The 14,706-nt window shown below is 43.3% G+C and overlaps 1 long non-coding RNA gene across 1 annotated transcript; it reads left to right on the top strand.

Moving 5' to 3' along the window:
• The first annotated feature begins 8,600 nt into the window (after positions 1–8,600).
• On the top strand, positions 8,601–11,090 carry LOC119866833. The gene is made up of 2 exons (XR_005381357.1): positions 8,601–8,856; positions 10,781–11,090. It is a non-coding gene; the product is annotated as an uncharacterized LOC119866833 (long non-coding RNA).
• Positions 11,091–14,706: the final 3,616 nt, after the last annotated feature.

Raw genomic sequence — 14,706 nt, 5'->3', positions numbered from 1 at the left:
TGCTGTGGCCTCAGCATTTGATATACTAGCATGAATGGCACTGTATTCCAATGTTTTGTTTGCATAATTCTCTCCTACAAACTTTTGGACAGCTTGAGGTCAGACTAGTACACATCTTTTTAACATGTGCAAAACAGATATTTGATGACTATGATCTGATGAATATTGTTTATGTATACAACCCAGCCCACATGTTCTGAGCACCTCCAGTGTCCCTGGCACTGTGAAAGAATATGCAGGGAGCTCTCTATTGAGAGGGACATTGGGAACTATATAAACACACATGCGGAGAGGGAGCTTGATTGAGATCCTGCTGAGCACCGAGGTCTGCAGTAAACACTTTACGTGGATCCCATTTAATCTTCATAAAAACTCAGTGAGGCAGGTTTTATAGGCTCAAGAAGGACAAGCAATTCACCTGAGGCCACACAGCTTGTAAACTCAGTGGATTATGAACCACAACAGAATCAGGAAAGCTATGGGATCCCACAAACAAATTTCCATGCTGTATTAGTTTCCTTTTGCTGCATTACAAATTATCACAAACTTAGCAGCTAAAATCAGTACCCATTCGTTATCTCAATCCAGTAGGACAGAAGTCCACATAGGCTTCAGCAGGGTTCTCTGCTGAGGATCTCACAAGGCCAAAATGAAGGTGTCAGCCAGCCGGGTTCTTAAATGCTTCCATTTCCCTCAGGTCATTGACAGTACCCAATTCCTTGTGGCTGTAGGTCTAAGGTCTCCATTTTCTCGCTGGCTGTCAGCAGGGGGCCACTCTTAACTTTTAGATGCCACCTCCATCATCAAGCCAATAATGGTGTGTGGAATCCTCAAGCTTAGAATCTCCCTGATGGCCCCTTCTGCCACCAGGTGGAGAAAGTTCCCTACTTTTCAAGGCTCACCTGAATCAATTAAGCCCCCCTGGACAATCTTCCCTTTGGAAGGCTGACTGTGCCATAGGCATAACACAATGAAGGAGTGAGATCTGACATTCACAGCTTGCAGGGATAGGGCACTTAACAGTCGGAGGCAATTGCTAAAAATTCTGCCTCCCATATGAGGTAAAGAATAGCAAAGGCTTATGGAGATACAGCTTGAATAACTGAAACTTATCTAATTTTTATAGTAGTTGTTTTCCATTCAATGTCAATGAAATGCCAGATCGATAAACTGATGCTAATATCAACCAGTAAGATTCAACTTCAGCAGCTGGAAATTCACAAACAGTGCTCTCAGGTGAGCCATTGGTTTCCTTTTTTTCAGTGGCATCAAGTTTAGATTGTTGAAATTAGTTTCAGCTCATTCTTAGGAGCTTCCTTATTATATAAAAAGAAATTTAATAAATCATAGCTGCTCTTTTTGTTTGAAGGGATGGTATTCTCAGTAAAATCATGTTCAGGATGATGAGATTGGTATCAACATGGAGCTGAGAAGGGAAGAAGGCTGTTCACAGTCCAGAGATGCTGATCATTGAGGGGCTTTTGGTCTCTGGAGAGAGGGCAAGGGGGTCTGCAGACACCCTGATAACCAAAAGGACATGTGCCGTCACCCAACTCCAGAGCAGAGTGTTTTCTCCTTGGGAAGCCAACCATGAGTATGCTCAATTCATCATTTAGGTTCAGATTTACATTATCCTATGAAACTTAATGATTATTATGAAGGCAAACCCCATGCCTTCCTCAGGATTGCTTTTCTTTTAACACACATATTTTACAAATGAGAAACGCAAGCATATTCTCTCAAATTAAAGAGAAGTGATGAGCACAGTGAGCTAAGGATAATCCCAGTTTAAATAAACAGGATTTTCACTGATGCTAGACTTGAAAACACAATCCAGATTAATGGCTTTGTTAATAGTCACTGGGCCTTAGCCCAACTGTAGCATAAATATTCTTCCAGACTTGATGACAGTGAGCTAGCTTATGTTTGGTCCTCCAAAGGGATGCCCAGCTTCTCAGGGATGAATGGATTGCAGCCAACTGGGTTTGCTTTCATAGTATTGCTGTTTAATGTAATGGCGTAATGCTTGTGAATGCATGTTGATGTGTGTGATTTTAAGCTAGGAGGAATTCAATAATCTTTTATCCCTGTCTACTTCTTAAAAAAAAAAAAAAAAAAAAGGGGGATCCCTGGGTGGCGCAGCGGTTTGGCGCCTGCCTTTGGCCCAGGGCGCGATCCTGGAGACCCGGGATCGAATCCCACATCAGGCTCCAGGTGCATGGAGCCTGCTTCTCCCTCTGCCTATGTCTCTGCCCCTCTCTCTCTCTCTCTCTCTGTGACTATCATAAATAAATAAAAATTAAAAAAAAAAAGATTTAAAAAAAAAAGTGTGAGAAGCAAAGAAAGAAAGCTCTGTGAACTCAGTCACTACTGGGACTCTGAATATCTATGGTTGCCCAGAGACTCAATTTATATACTTGCCCCCTTGCCATCCGGGAACAATGTGAATTGGAATTCAGGATTTATCATCGAGACCTCTAATTACTAATTTAAGCATTGCCTGGGTGGGGAAAGGGGAACATGCAGCACTACAAGCCTTTGGAAAGTATATTATGACATTTAAGACCTCACTCAGAGCCAAGTCCTTGTCTGGCGCTGTCCAGTAGAAATATAATGCAGATGATGTGCAATTTTAAATCTTCTAGTAGCATGTTTTAAAAAGTAAAAAGATATGTGAGTTTAATTGTAATAATATATTTTATTTAACCTATATGTATATATAGAGAATATTATCATTTCAGGATGCAAGCAATATCAAATTGCTAATGAAATACTTTTCATTCGGGGCGGGGAGGGGGGCTAAGTCTTTATAACGCAATATATATTTTATGCTTACAGCATATCTCAGTCCAGACTGGCCACATTTCAAATAGCCATCTGTGGCTTCTTCCACTGTATAGGAAGCACTGGAATCAACGGGCCAAGGTCATGCTTCCACATGATATAAGAGAATTGAGAAGCAGCTAGACATGACTCACCTGAAAATGTGCTAAATCAGCTGGCTTTCTCCAGGCAACTCCAGAGACTTGGAAGGAGTTCCTCCGGGAGAGCTAAATGCTGAAAACAAAGCAATATTCTAGACAGTTGCTGTGTGGCCATTCCAAATTTTATATTTAGGAGCTTAAGGATGGCAGTCTGGTTGAAAGGGGAACTGTGTTCACACTCTAAGCACACTGTTTCCACTTAGATTGTATGCTTGCTAGGGATGGCTTGGGAGAAATCCAAAGTGAATTATGAGGAAGGAGACGAGATCTCCACATCACACCAAGACTGCTTTGTACAGCTGAGGCTGTCCTCAATGGTGACCCAGATTGAAGGCCATGGAAGCTGTGGGCAGAAGCAAATATAGGGTAATCGCTGGAAACCAGCATCCCGGGTGAAGTTCTACATCTGAAATCTTGGAAGATCACCACCAAGACAGGGACAGAGAAGGGGGTGGTTTATCAGAAAGAAACAGCCAGAAAGTTGGGGGTCACTATAAGATTGGACAACTGGGAGCGTAAGGCCACAGCAGACAAGGGAACTCCACGGGGTCGCAGGGGGTCACCTGGGAAAGAACTCCTTTGACATTGAAGGGAAGGCAGAGACTGTGGGAGAGACATCTGTTTGTTTTTTCTGGTGCAAGGAGAATAACAAAATGCGACCAGGAGAGTAATAGACTACAGATGGAGGACTTCTGGCTGAGAGAGCTCAGTCCAGCCAAAGGCTTTGAACTGGAACCAACCCTCTAATTTTCAGCAGTGCGTGTGGCCCATGAAAAGAAAGGGTGAAATAAAACAAGGGACTCAACAGAGAGAATTATGAGTTACTCCCAATGGGTAAAATAGCAGAGATTATACTGGACTGAAGAAATAGGGATTTGATTGTAAAAGGCCTTATATTCAATGCTAAGGAATCCCATTCCAAGACAACAGTGTATGATTTGGCATAAACTCCAGAAAGCTTGCTTTACCTGTTTAAGGGTAAAAAGACTTAGGGGCAGGTGCTAGTCAGGAGAACATTCCAGTGACACAGGAGAGAGATAGAAGCATCTGAACCCAGGGTTGAGTTGTGGGTATGGTGAGAGGCAGGAGGTTGAAGCGGCCTGAGTTGTTGTGCAGGGAGGGACAAGAATGGCAGACAGGAGTCTAGGCTGCACCTACTCTCACATCCACACTGGGGCAACTGGATGGGTCTCATGCTGCCCCTGGAACAGAATTGGGAGAACTATGGACTTTGCACATGGTGATACCACAGGGAGCCTTTGGTCAGCAGCTGTGGATCTGAAGGTGGGTAGAGATTTGGCGGTCATCAGCAAATAACTGTGAGCCTGTGAAGAGACCCTATTACATGTGCAGTAAACTAGGAAAGCTGATCCATATTACCAAATACCACTTCCAATAATTGTATTATACTTTGTAATTAATAGAATAAATGAATCCATTTGGATGATTGGGGGAAGATTAGAATCAATATAATTGGTAGCGTTTTTCTCGCCAAAATCCAGTTTTTAGATCTTTCTTCCTTCTGTGTTAGGTATTCCAGGACCCGTAAATATTGCCAACAGCTCTTCTCCCCTGCATGCCCCACCCCCTCCCCCACGCACACGTGTGCATACACTTGTAGCCTGATGCCCTGTTGATGACTGGGGCTCCCACTCCCAATCTTCCCCTGTGCCAGGCCAGATCTCAGTTTGCTCGCTCCCACTTGAGACCCTGCCTCTGCCTCCCCCTGCTCAGTCTTCTGCACTTTAGCATCCAGGCATTGCAAGCTAGAGCTATGGCCCTCCAGCCCAAGCACCTGTGGATAACTGGGCTGATGAGGAAAGCTCTAGAAATCCGCGAGGAAGCATGAGTGGGTGGAGAAACTAAAACCGCCGGGAGGCCCTGAGGAGGTAAGTGAGAATGGGCTCTGAGACCTTAGGGAAGTCTTGGGAGAGAGGAAGTGGAGGCTGGGGGTGGGGGGAGCTGAGGAGCCTAGATGAGCACAGAGGAGGTGGGGAGCTGGCTACCAGACAGGGACAGAAGGGAGTCTGTTGTCACAAGAGGTTCTCTGAGGAAGCCTTGGCCACTCCCCCGGGCCAGCAGGCCACTCACTCCTCCAGCTCTGGAGGGAGCATGAAAGCCCCTTCTTTCTACCTGTGTACTCCAAATGACCAGGTATCTAAGTGACTAAACTTGGTTCCCTCTGGAGGCTGGGCTCCCCAGAAGTGGTGGTGAGTCTCAAGGGCGATGGGACTTGCCCCCCACCCGCATTTGCTGATGACTGAAATCTTAATTTAAGCAAATAAGACCTTCCACTTCCATACTCAGAAGACTGAAATTATAGCACAAAGGACAAAAAATTCCTGTTCATAGTAGCGTGTAAATGACTGAAATAAGATCTATTCCAACACTGACAGAGGTGCGGAAGAGGGACACGTCTTCTAGTGGCATGAGATGAGACGCTGTGGTCCTAAAAGACCCATATTCCCAGTCTAGCCAATTTTTCCTGGGCTCTGTTTCCCCGAAATCCACTTCAGACCCAGAGAAAAAGCCGGGGCAGAGTTCCTGTTGTGAGCAATGGTGGTGGTGTTAGTTGCAGTGTGGACCATTCAATGGTTTCAGCTGCCTGAGATTTCACTTGAGGCTTCTGTGTAGACGTATTTCACAAATCTCTATGCTGCAAAATCACTCCCAAGCACTGAGTTCCTCAGAAGATGCTTACTATTCGTGGGCATGAACTCAGAGAACAAGCATGCATACACCAAGAGGGACAGACATAAATGTGAGGTTTCTTTAATTATACTGGTTCCCTAGTTAAATATACCAGACACAACTTCTGTGAGTTGTGTCAGAATCTTTTCCAGAGTGACAATAACTTTTTCCCTCTGACTCAACCTCTTCATCTTCTCTGCCTCCCTGCCAGCTGTGTGGGGATGGCCTCATCCCGAAGTCTGTTGACCAGGTTACGGGGACTTGGAAATCTCTTCAACCGGTGGAACACAGATTTCTCAGCCCTTTTAAAATGATCTAACCTACATACAACCGTGGTCAGAACAGTGACTCAGCCACCGAGAGGATATTTTTTTAACCCATGACAAATGTTTGAAAGCTAATTGTTCCCTCTCTTCCTAAATAGGACACTGGAAATTGCTGGAACACAGAGCTTACTGAACCACTCTAGAGAGTCCCTTACATTTAGATAGCTTTTAGTTGTCTTTAATGTGTTTCTCATTTATTGTCTCACTTTATTCAATGCCAGGAAAGTGGGTAGGGCAGGTGTCATTATTTTCATTCGACAGATCAAAAAGGTAAAACAAAACACAGCAAGGGGTTGCCTTTGGTCACAGAGTAAATTAGGAGCAGACTTGATCTAGAAGTGAGGTCAGCCTCTTTGGGTGGTCCTCTGACCCAGGCTTGATAGAATTTCAGAATTTTGTATCTAGGCCTGATGAGCTCACCTGAATCTCACTGAACCTGACCCGCAGGTGAGGTTTGGAGGCAACCCCCGCATCGGGAATATCAGTGGCCCTTCCTCCCTTCCAGGTAGAACAGGTGTAGATAAATGAGATGCAGTCTGGCTGTCCCTGTGCCAGGGACTAACGGGCAATAGGAACTAACCAGATTTGCATTTTTTCCTGTAGCCTTCTTAGGTTCTCAAACTGGTACTGGTAGTGAATAATATTCTTAAGATAACAAGTATTAGCAATGGATAAAATTTTCTGACTAGTTAAACATAACTAATTAGAAATCTAATGTATCCAGGTGCTTTTGGCTTAGAACATCACTCTTCACTTATACAGGGGACTTGCTAAAGGTCCTCTAGCAAGAGTGGCTGTGCCAGGATCTTTGTTCTGTCCCTCAGACATTGTTCTCTGTGCCTTGATCAATTCTTTTCAGTCATTCTGTGCGCTCTGTGAGTGTGTGTGAGAGTAAGAAGGAGGGGGTGTATATTTGTAAACTCTCTGCAGTACATCCAGTGGCTGGTTATTCCAGCAAAGGGCTTTGCTGTCTTGGCTACAAAATTTACTTTTTCTCCCCCATGCTATTCTGAAATTTTGTGTCTCAGATCATTGACTCCATTGGTTATATCAGTCTTGCCCTCCCCCTCCTCAAGAGAGAAACTGTTTATCTTTCTCAAGAAATTTTATGGTTTAGGTGGGAAAGATCTGGCTCCCTGCAGAGCCCTGAGAGGAAGATCCAAGAAAGAAAATAATCCTGTATTTCTGGCATTTCCTGGCTGCCCAAAGCATCCCTTTACAGCTGACATTGATAAAATTTCATCAAAGGCATTGGTCAATCAGGCTGCAGGTTTTTAAAACATTACTTACTATGTGAATCATATTAGCACTTAAGACATTGCATAGAAGGTGGCATATGCTGTTTGCATGTTCTCACATTCCTAAGAACTCAGTACAGGCCCTCCAGTAATTGAAAAGCAATTTTATTTTTTTTAAAGATTTTCTTTATTTATTCATGAGAGGCAGAGAGAGAGAGAGAGAGAGAGAGAGAGAGAGAGAGGCAGAGACACAGGCAGAGGGAGAAGCAGGCTCTATGCAGGAAGCCTGACGCGGACACGATCCCAATACTCCAGGACCACGCCCTGGGCCATAGGCGGTGCTAAACCACTGAGCCACCCAGGGTGCCCCTTGAAAAGCAATTTTAAAATAAAGTTTGACACTCCTGACAAAACCATTCTTGAACAAATAGACACCTCCTGTTCTTGTGGGATGACTCAACATTATAAAGATGTCCTTTTTCCTAAGTTAATTTAAATATTGAATGCAATACCAAAAAGCTTTTTTAGGCAAGTTGATATTAAAGTTCACGTGGGGAAAACAGAAATGCAAAAATAGCCAGAAAACACTTGAAAAACAACCAGAGATAAGAATATACTATAAATCCTCTGTAGTGAAAAGTGTGGGGGTCCCTGGCTGGCTTAGTCTACACAGGATGCCTGGAGTGGGGAAAAATAGTGAGTAGAAACAAGGTTTGTTTTAGGGGTGATGAAAATGTCCTAAAGTTAGATTGTGTAGAGATCCCTGGGTGGCGCAGCGGTTTGGCGCCTGCCTTTGGCCCAGGGCGCGATCCTGGAGACCCGGGATCGAATCCCACGTCGGGCTCCCGGTGCATTGAGCCTGCTTCTCCCTCTGCCTGTGTCTCTGCCTCTCTCTCTCTCTTTCTATCTCTCTATCATAAATTAAAAAAAAAAAAAAGATTGTGTTGATGCTTGTAGAATTCTGTGGCTCTATTAGACTCATTGAATTGTGTACTTGAATGAATTTTCTGGTGTATGAATTACATCTCAATAAAAATGCTAAATAAGGGACAAAGGACAATAGAAAAATGGAGAAGGTATTTTTCAAACATGAAAAAAAAAGTTCAGATTCACCCATAACTAGAGAAATGTAAATTAAACAACACTGAGAAACCACTTCTTACCTATGATACTGGCAAAAACAACGAAGTATGACAATACACTCCGTAGGCTGTGGGGTGACAGGCACTCCCACATGGTGCTAGTTGGAATGTAAACTGCAGAGAAAATTAGGCAATACCTACCAGAACTGCAAACGCAATGTGACCCAGGAACACCACGCCTAGGAAACTATCCTGCAGGCATACTTCCAGCAACGTGAAAATAGAAGCACACAAGGTTATCCAGTGCACTGTAGCGGTAATTACAAATCTAAATGCTCATTCTTAGGAGACAAGGTTATTACTTAGCCAACAAAAAGAATGAAATCTTGCCATTTGCAGTGATATGGATGGAGCTAGAGTGTCTCATGCTAATCGAAATAAGTCAGAGAAAGATAAATACCATACGATTTCATTCATGTGGAATTCAAGAAACAAAACATGATCAGAGGGGGAGGGGAAAAAGAGGGAAACAAAGGTAAGTGGCTCTTAACTATAGAGAATAAACTCAGGGGTGATGGAGGGAGGTGGACAGGGGGATGGGCTAGATGGGGGATGGGTACTAAGGAAGACATTTGTTATGATGAGCACCGGGTGGGGTGTTATATATGATGAATCACTGAATTCTAATCCTGAAGCTAATATTACCCTGTATGTTAACTAGAATTTAAGTAAAATTTTAAAAAAGAAAAATGACAGACTCATAAGGGACTGAGTAAGCTATAGTAGTTCATCTATAAAATAGAATACCAAGCAGTTCTTTTTTTAAGATTTTATTTATTTATTCATGATAGACAGAGAGAGAGAAAGAGGCAGAGACACAGGCAGAGGGAGAAGCAGGCTCCGTGCAGGGAGCCTGATGTGGGACTCGATCCTGGGTCTCCAGGATCACACCCTGGGCTAAAGGTGGCACTAAACCGCTGAGCCACCCAGGGATCCCTAAGCAGTTCTATAAAAGAATGAAGATCTCCATAAAATTGATAGGGAATGATTTCTAGGATACACTGTTGAGTGAAAAACTAACATGTAAAAAAACATCTATAATATGATATGTAAGAAAGAAAGAATATAAAAATATAAATGTATTTTTCCCTTGTACAAGAAAAGTACAGAAGGAGAAACCAGAAACTAGAAAAGTTCCTGTTGTGGATTGAATTGTGATCCCATCCTCCTTCCCCACAGCCCCGAAAAGCTTTCCTGAAGTCCTAATCTCCAGTACATCAGAACGTGACTTTATTTGGGAACAGGGTCATTGCAAATATAATTAGTTAAGAAGTGATCATAGTGAAGTAGGATGGGCCTCTACGCCAATGTAAGGACTAGTGTCCTTTAAGGAAGATGGCCACGTGAGGAGAGAGACACCAAGGGGGAGCATCATGTGGAGATGAAGGTGGTGGTAAAGGTGATCTACCAGCCAAGGAACAAAAAGATTGCCCATAACCCACCGGAATGCTGGGAAGTGGCAAGGAAGGATTCAGAAGGGACCCGGGCCTGCAGACACTTTCACTTCAGACTCCTAACCTCCAGAACTGTGAGACAATAGGTTTCTGTCATTTTAAACCACTCAGTTTGTGGCACTTACAAAGTGGCAGCCCTAAGAAGTATACTAGTGGGGGTGGAGGGTGAGAAAGGGGGTGAAAGAAGGGAGGAATTAGAAGGGGGTAGTGGATATGAGGAGGGAGCAACATTCTCTCTTTGGAAACCATAGTAATGTTTCAAATACTACCCAAAATTAAACTCAACCAGGATGGGGTGCCTGGGTGGCTCAGTCAGTTAAGCATCTGCCTTCGGCTCAGCTCAGGATCCCAGGGGCCTGGGATGGAGTCCTGCTGCAGACTCCCTGCCCAGTGAGGAGCCTGCTTCTCCTTATGCCCCTCCCCTTGCTCGAGCTCACTCGCTCTCTCTCGCTCTCTCTCTCTCTTTCTCAAATAAATAAAATCTTAAAACAAACAAACAAACTTCAAAATCAACCAGGATGTGTGGGAACCCAACGTGGCACACAAACTATAAATTATGAACCTAACCGAATTGAAAGTGAATACACTAAAGGAAGCAATGAAGAAAAATAACCTAAGTAACTTGGCAAAAACTCTATTTTGATAGGAAACTGTGAGGTTAGGGCAGCCTGGGTGGCTCAGCGGTTTAGCGCCACCTTTAGCCCAGGGTGTGATCCTGGAGACCCAGGATCGAGTCCTATGTCAGGCTCCCTGCATGGAGCCTGCTTCTCCCTCTGCCTGTGTCTCTGCCTCTCTCTCTCTCTCTCTCTCTCTCTCTCTCTCTCTCTCTCTCTGTCTCTCATGAGTGAATAAATAAAATCTTAAAAAGAAAAAAAAAAGAAACTATAAGGTTAGAGGCACTGTATGTAAGTGCTGTCCCCCAATTCTTCTATTTGTTTCTGACAGTGGCCTGGATTAGTGACTCTGGAACTGCTGAAGGTATATACCAGGATTGAACAAATAGGTAAACATATTGCAGATGCCAGAAGTCACAATTCTCAAGGTCTGAGAAGGAAGTCACCACAAAGAAAAGGGGGAAGGCTGGAAGATGCTCTGCAATATTGTTTCAAGTTTGGAGGACTTGATCTCAGACTTCCAGCCTCCAGAACTGGAAGCAATAATTTTCTGCTGTTTATAATCCCCCAGACTGTGGTATTTTGTTATAGCAGCCAAATGGACTAAGACATTTTAAATAAAATTGATGCATTTAATATAACACTGTATGTTAACACACTGAAATTAAGATAAAAAAACTTGGAGATGCCTGGGTGGTTCAACCAGTTAAGTGTCAGACTCTTGGTTTCAGCTCAAGTCATGATCTCGGGGTCCTGGCATCAAGCCCTGCGTCTGGCTCCACGCTCAGCCCAGAGTCTGCTTGTCCCTCTCCCTCTGCTCCTCTCCTTGCTCGCTCTCTCTCTCATAAATAAAATCTTAAAAGTTTAAAAAAAATACATTTTTCTCTTCTTCCATCTACTATAAACAATATTCTTGGCTTCCTTCAGCACCCCTACTTTTTCTTCCAGCGGGCTTCCTCTCCTTCCTTTCTCTTAATCCTGTTCATCTGACTTTGAGTTTTGCATTTTGAAGATTCCTAATGGTTTCATTTTGTTCTGAAACCTTAATTGAGTTTCCCTTGTACTATCCATTGGTTAAACCAAGCAGCTGAAAATCAGTAAGCAACCATCATATTGTGGTGACCAGGTAAACAGTGTTCATACTAACTTACAATGTGTATGCACTATAATTAAAGTTTTTTTTTTTTGTGCAGCTTTCTGTTTTCCTGGAATTTCTCAATAGATTTCTTTTTTGTTTTTTCCACCAATTATCTTTATCATACTCCCAGTTATTTTCCAAACTTTTCCTAACTTAAGTATTCTATTAAGTTCCCATTTTCCCAGGAATCTCTTTTCTGGGATTCCTGGCTTCCTGCTCAGGTTGGAACTATTTGCTCAGGGAACCTCTGGGATCCCTTGCCCCCTTCCAAGATGGGCTACAGTATTTCCTAGGTCTTACTTCTTCCTCAATTTGCTCCCTCTATATATTCGAGAGCATACTTTTAAGTAAATTCATAAGAAAGGTTTTGAGTAGGGGTGCCTGGGTGGCTCAGTGGTTGAGCGTCTGCCTTTGGCTCTAGGCATTGTCCTGGCATCCTGGGATCAAGTCCCACACCGGACTCCTCTCTGGGAGCCTACTTCTACCTTTGCCTATGTCTCTGCCCCTCTCTCTGTCAGCATTAGACATTTTTCTTAAATTCTTCCTTTCATAATTTCTTCCATATTCTTCATTCTTTTTTCAGAAACTCAGAAGATAGGAGTTTGGACCTCCTTGATCGGCCTTCTATGTCTTTTCTTTTTCTCTCTGATAGTGTTTTGGTGTGTGTGTGTGTGTGTGTGTCTTAGGGTCTTCTTTTTGTGTCTTTTCATATTGGTTTTATTTTACTTTCTGGGAGATTTCCTGTATTTCTATATTCTAAAATCTATATTTCCATCTATTAAATATCTATCTCAGAAATCATATTATTAATTTCCAAGACCTCTTTGTTGTATTCTTCCTTTTTAAAATAGCACTCTGTTCTTGTTTTAAGGACATGATATCATCTCACGTTTTTCTGAGGGTATTATTTACAGATTTTTTAAAAAGTCTGTTCCCTGAATTACCTTTGTTTCCTCTGGAGTCAATTTTTCTGTTGGTTTAACTTTTTCATTCATGTAATTTGGACCAACAGTCCGATTACCCTCGGATTTCTGTTCATGTTTAAGAATGAGGGATCACTGGAGACCCGGGATCGAATCCCACATCGGGCTCCCAGTGCATGGAGCCTGCTTCTCCCTCTGCCTGTGTCTCTGCCTCTCTCTCTTTCTCTCTGACTATCATAAAAAAAAAAAAAATTTTTTTAAAAGAATGAGGGATCAGAAAGTGTGTGAATGGAAGATGCCTGTCATCCAGCCAATGACTGAGCCAGAAGCCAGCTCTTCAGAGGATGGTCCCAAAATCCTCAGATCAAGACAACTCTAGAGATGCTCAACTCTGTTAGGAGATAACTTCTAATTATAAAAACAAAAATGTTTAGTGTTTTCCCAAGAGAACAGATCCTAGCTTCTGGGAGTTTTGTGTATGAGAGAGGAGAAAGGTGGTAGGATCGGCTGGTCAGCTCACCCTCCTCCCAGCCTGGCTTGGTGCAGTGGAAGTCTCCAGCCTGGGTTCAAGCTCTGGTCCCTGTCCTGAGAACCTCATTTGAGTGTCTGCAGTATCACAGGACTCAGACTTCCTCCAACTGCAGGTCCCACTAGGACATTACCCCCAATCTGCGCAAGCTCAGCTGGTAAAGGCTGATGCCAAGTGGTGTTCTCTGTGCGGCCCTAAGCCTGTGGAGCAGGGCAAGCTCTATAAATAGCAGCGGTGATTACAGAGTAACACTCCTTTTAAATGCTTGGACTTTATAGCTTTCCATTCAAAACAGTCCTGGCCCAGTGTTTAGTCTCTCTGGGGGGCAGCTGTAAAGGCCACCTTGTTTCACAGCTAAGGAGAGGTTACAAGGCAATTAAAATATTTTTGTCTCTTTTCTCTTTTGATGATTATTCCCATGCGGTGGCAGTCACAGGAGCAGTTCCTGCCTCCATTACCCACAGGGGAACTCGAGAACGTAGCGGCAGCCACAAGCCCTGAAGCTGAGCTAGAATTAGAGTTTCAGCTTTAACCCTTCTGTTGGTTTTCAGAGATTTAGAAGTAAAAGTCAGAAATGCTGGTGTCTTTAATAGAGCTAGGCAACTGTCACTTACTCTCCAGGTGTGCTTTCCCCTTTAGAAATAGAGTAAATGCTTCTTGTACCCGAGTAATTAGATGCTCTGAACTCTGCATACGGCTTGGTCAGATAAATGTAGTAATTGCACAAATCATGTTCCAGCCACATGGAGGTATTTGGGTAAAGATACTGTCCACATCAATGAACTCTGAATTGTGACAAGCAATGATAACAATACTGGTCATAAAAACTATCATCATATGGAAAGAAGAGCTATCATGATCTTAAAATTGATCCTGACATGTACAGGATCTTCACAATGTTCAAAAATCCTATCAACTCCTCAGGGTAGGCTTGACTGGACATCATTATCACCTCAGAACACACAGAGGCCTGGAGAAGTCCTGGCACTAGTGAGTAACCAACACGTATTGGGCCCATCAGAAATCAACGTATTTCATGTAGTCCCTCCTCCTGGGGCCTGGTGGCCAGTGGGCAATAATCCATAGCACACTCCTTGCCACCACCAACCCCTCAATTCCCTCTCTCAGAGCTGAGGTGATAGAGGCTCTGGTGTCTGAACCGGCCTGAGGAATGAATGATGAGGGGAGAAGGGGAGAAATGATTTGGAATAGTAACAATTCTCCAACTCAGCAGGAATAGATTCTGTAAAACCCTGTTCTTTCTCTTCTCCAACAAGAGCAATTATGAAAAATATTTCCAGGAAGGAAAATATTATGCAAATTAGTTATGACTAAATCATTGAAGAAAAATGCCAGCACTGTTTTTTGGACTCCAGGGTAGGCACAAAAGACCATTGGTGGTGATGTCAGTAGAATTGACACCTAGGACCAAAAGGACCAGGTCCAGATCCCTTGTGTTACAGGTGGCGACACTGAGGAAGCTGGGGTGAGGGGTGGGGCATAGTTAGTGAATTCTCCTGATGACTGGAGATGGCATTAGTAAGGTAGCCAGCAGAGAGCCAGGTACAAAGCAGGTACTTAAATGTCAGTTAGGAAAGTGTTCGGCTGAAAGCAACAAAAAGCTGGCTTTATAGGGTGTTTTTTTTTTTTTCCTCACATGACAAGTT

This window comes from Canis lupus, chromosome 30 (assembly GCF_011100685.1).
Source record: "Canis lupus familiaris isolate Mischka breed German Shepherd chromosome 30, alternate assembly UU_Cfam_GSD_1.0, whole genome shotgun sequence".
NCBI classification, from domain to species: domain Eukaryota; kingdom Metazoa; phylum Chordata; class Mammalia; order Carnivora; family Canidae; genus Canis; species Canis lupus.
This window is presented reverse-complemented; position numbering and strand designations above follow the sequence as displayed.